At 48.9% G+C, this 4209-nt stretch overlaps 1 pseudogene; it reads right to left on the minus strand.

The window, feature by feature from the left end:
• Positions 1-1850: 1850 nt before the first annotated feature.
• On the minus strand, positions 1851-2677 carry LOC116764037 (annotated as a pseudogene).
• Positions 2678-4209: the final 1532 nt, after the last annotated feature.

Below are 4209 nucleotides of genomic sequence, written 5' to 3' on the forward strand. Positions count from 1 at the left end.
TGGCACCCTATTCTTGAACTTGCAGCCTCTGGAACCGTGAGGAAAAAAAATTCCTGTTGTTTATGAGCTACCCAACCCGCAGTATAATCTTACAGCAGCCCAAAAGGACAAAGAGAGTTTGGATGTGAGATTTTACTCCAAGGAAGATGGGAATCCGTTGAAGGATTTTACCTGGTAACTTAGAAGAGAGAAAAGTTTCATAACACAATCAGGTATTTTTATAAGAAAAATTTGTTTCTTTTTCAGAAAGATCACTCTGGAAATACTGTGACTAGATTTTTGGAGAAGTGTGATGGCAGGCCCGGATATAGAAAGATGAGTTAGTAGTCCATTAATATAAGCCAAACAAGAAAGTGGATATAAAAAGTGTGAATTTGTGGCTGAGAGTTCTTTTCTCTTCCTACTTGAAAAATGTTATGTCAATGCTTCTGACTCCATAATTTTAGACAAGAAATATGCTGTCATTGGAATTGGTTTCTCAATAAGTGACGCATCGTTTCTGCCTGTCCACATGCGAGATTTGTTTTGTCTCTACTTTTCAGAAGTTTAATTATGACGCGTCTTGACAAGGATACCTTTGTGCTTTTCCTCTTTGGATTTGCTCAGATTCTTGAATGTGTGCTTATGTCTTCTAAAAAATTGGGAACGTTTTAGTCATTATTTCTCTGAATACTTTGTCAGTCCTACGTGCTCTCTGTTTTCATTCTGGAACTTTGATGATATGAATGTTAGTGCTTGTGTTACTGTTTACAGGTTCTTGAGATCCTGTTCTTTCTCCCATCTCTACCCCTCAGCCTATTTTTCTCTGTACATTTGGTACACTGTATTGATCTCTTCTAAGTTCATGATTCTGTGCTTTGTAATCTCCACTCTACTCTTGAGCAAAGTTTTTTGATTGTTGTATTTTTCAGTTCTACTGTTCTCATTTGTTTTTATTTGTATAACTTCTAGTTCTTTGTTCACATGTTCTATTTTTCCCCTTTCCGTCAAGGAACACATAATTGCTAATTGAAGCATTTATGTGACAGCTTATTTAAAACCCCTGTCTGATAATTTCATTTGATGTTTTATCTCAGTGCTGGTGTAGGTTTATTGTCTTTTCTCATTTATTCTGTGATTTCCTGGTTCTTGTGTTGGGTCTTCACTGCTGCACACGGGCTTTCTCTAGTTGCGGCGAGCAGGGGCTCTAGATGTGCGGGCTTCTGTAGTTGTGGTATGGGGGCTCAGTAGTTGTGGCTCCCAGGATCTAGAGCGCAGGCTCAATAGTTGTGGCCCACGGGCTTAGTGGATCTGCGGCACATGGGATCTTCCCGGACCAGGGCTCAAACCCGTGTCCCCTGCATTGGCAGGTGGATCCTTTTTCTTTTGCTTTGTTCCTTTTGGAACCAGAACTTTAATCCCAAGGAGTCTCACAAAACATTACAAATGACAGCATGAAAAAAAGAATTGCACAGTACCTCAAAGCTCAGCTCCACAATACACTCTTAATCTGGCAGGACACTGGTATCTTGATAATCTCAACTTCCAAAAAACATTACAAAGAGCTATGTATTCAGGTACAGCAATCACAGAGGGGACTTATGACCTAACTCAAAGGTAAACTAACTTCCTTGAAACTTCTTAGATTCTAAACTCACTGGACAACCTCTTGTCCAGTGTGAAGACTAGTGGAATTCTTAAACCTCTAATCTAGGGTAAGGGTGCGGCTTTCATTTCTACCTGCTGGCTTGTGTTCACAGCACCTTTTAAAGACTGCTTGCTTAACTACAGCTGCATACCATATCCCAGCTACAGAAAGTCTTTTCAATGTTTGCCAGTGTTGTTTCCATGATAATAAACATCACACTTTAGGTGGGCAGGAGTTAGAGTTTTATTATCAGTCTAGGCAAGACCAAAAATTCAAAGCAAATTCAATTCTGCTTAAGAGAACATTGTAAAGAAACAATTCTTCATATTACATGCCTCGTATGACCCATTTCAAACCACAGAGAAGGACACCTTTATGTGTCACTGTCCCAAGAAACAGACAAACGGGAACAGCTAAAACATTTAAAAAGTGCATCAAGCTTCGGAAGTCTCAAACGAAACTTGACTTTTCTGTACATACTCCTGTCAAATGAAGGTATTTCCTGTGCACCACTCCTCTTGCAAAGTGGTCTGCTATTTCCTTTCATTTGACCTGGATCGTCTAGGAGACCTAGAGAAAGATCGGGACGGCTTGCGGTTTCTCTCCTGGGACAGTGATCTCTCTCTTCTCCTATATCTACTAAAGGGACCTGCTCCGGCTGCGGGAGAAGCTTCTCCGTCTTGGAGATCTGTGGCGAGGGGGAGGACTCCTCCTCCGATAATCATCTCGAGGGCGACGACCCCAAGAAGAAGGCAGCCACGATTTCGACTTCTCCTTTCCCCATTCGACAGGTCCACTCTTACTCGGCAGCCACAGAGTGTTCGCCCGTCTACTTCTCAGACAGCAACCGCTGCATCTCGGGGAATCTTCATTTTCAACAAGAGCGAAGCCGGGAGGGTTTTTAGCAACCCACACACTTCGGAGTGGTCCATAATATCCTAAAGCTCGTTCGAATTCAGTCTTGTTACCACTGTTTCCAAGATTCCTTACATAAACGTTACAGTCCAACAGACAGGAATCTCGATGCAAGACCCTCCTGGCTCCTGGGTTTCATGGGCCACAGGGTGATCCCGGGCCTCTAGAAGCTGGCAGCTCAATCGGCTCGCACAAGCTGGCCTGCGGGGATGCTTTTCCCGCTATGTGTCCAGCCCGGGGCCATGCTGTCTAGGCCCGACCTCCAGGGTGACAGGGTGAACCCCAGGTCCCTGGAGCAAACACTCAGAGCCCTGGTGACCAGACTCAGGGGGCTGGGGCGGCAGCTGGACATGTGTGGCCACCCTGGTGGTGTTTGGCCCCATCTGCAGTTCCAGTTCCAGCTGGACGTCTGGACGTCTCTCCCTCTCTCCCTCTCCACCCTCTCTCTCCCTCCCCCCCCTTCCTCTTCATCTCTCTCTCTCCCTCTCCCTCCACCTCCTTCCCTCTCCAGAGAGGGAAGGAGGTGGAGGGAGAGGGAGAGGGAAAGAGGTAGAGCCAGAGCATGCGGAACAGGGAAACAGGGACAGGGAGAGAGGAAGGGAGAGAGGGAGAAGGGGAGAGGGAGAGGGAAAGGGGGAGAGGGAGAGGGGGAGGGAAAGAGGGAGAGAGAGAGAGGGACAAGGAAAGAGGGACAGGGAGAGAGGGAGCGAGAGAGGCAGAGGGAGAGATAGAGGGAGAGATGGAGGGAGAGGGAGAGGGAGAGGCAGCGAGGTAGAGGGAGAGAGGGAGAAAGGGAGAGAGAGAGGGAGAGCGGTAGAAGTGCTGAGGAGGGGGGCTCCCTCCCCCTCCCACTCCCACTCCCATCCTCTCCCTACTGCTTTCTCTTTTTTCTGCTTCAACAAACACCAGGCGCCTTTTAGATCAGCCCTGAAGTCAACGTCGATGCTTGGACAGCCTGACCTCCCCGCTGCCTTCCAGCCCAGGACCACCGCTGGGAGATGAAGTCTGCGGGGCCCTGGGCGCAGGCTGCACAGGCACCTCCTCTGATGCCCAATCTCTCCTCGTTTACGAGGCAGCCGACACTCCTCTCCCTGACTCCCCAAGATTTGGGGCCTTTTTAGTATGTGTCGATAATGCCATGAGCGACTATTTAACTCTTCCACGAGGACCCATCTCCCAAAATGCAGTGGTTTTCAGCCTTGGCTGCACTAGAGAACCCCCAGGGAAGGGAGAGACGTCTCTCCCTCCCTCTCTCTTTCTCTCCCTCTGTACTTCTGTCTACCTCTCTCCCTCTCCCTCTCCCTCTCCCTCTGGGGTGATGCCCGAGGAGCTCAGAATCGCAGATGGCCCCCCCATCCCCTCTCTGTGGCTTGCATGGGGGATGCACCTTCTCACTGTGGCCCGGGCATGGCCTTGACATTCAGACATCGGGTCCTGCACGGACACTTGTGTTTGTTCCACAGCGCACGTGGCTGCAGTCTGTGCTTCTGTAGATGGGGGCTGTGCGTGAGCCCTTCATCTTCCCCGCAGACACCACTGGTGCTCGCTCGGCCTCGCGGGTGATGCGGGGGGCCCGGGGGACGGTCGTGTGTCCCCACCTTCTTGGGCTACAGACAGGCCACGCTGGTCCTGTGGTGACTGGGGGCTCCCAGGAGAACCCCACTGCA

Source organism: Phocoena sinus, chromosome 13 (genome assembly GCF_008692025.1).
Source record: "Phocoena sinus isolate mPhoSin1 chromosome 13, mPhoSin1.pri, whole genome shotgun sequence".
Classification (NCBI taxonomy): domain Eukaryota; kingdom Metazoa; phylum Chordata; class Mammalia; order Artiodactyla; family Phocoenidae; genus Phocoena; species Phocoena sinus.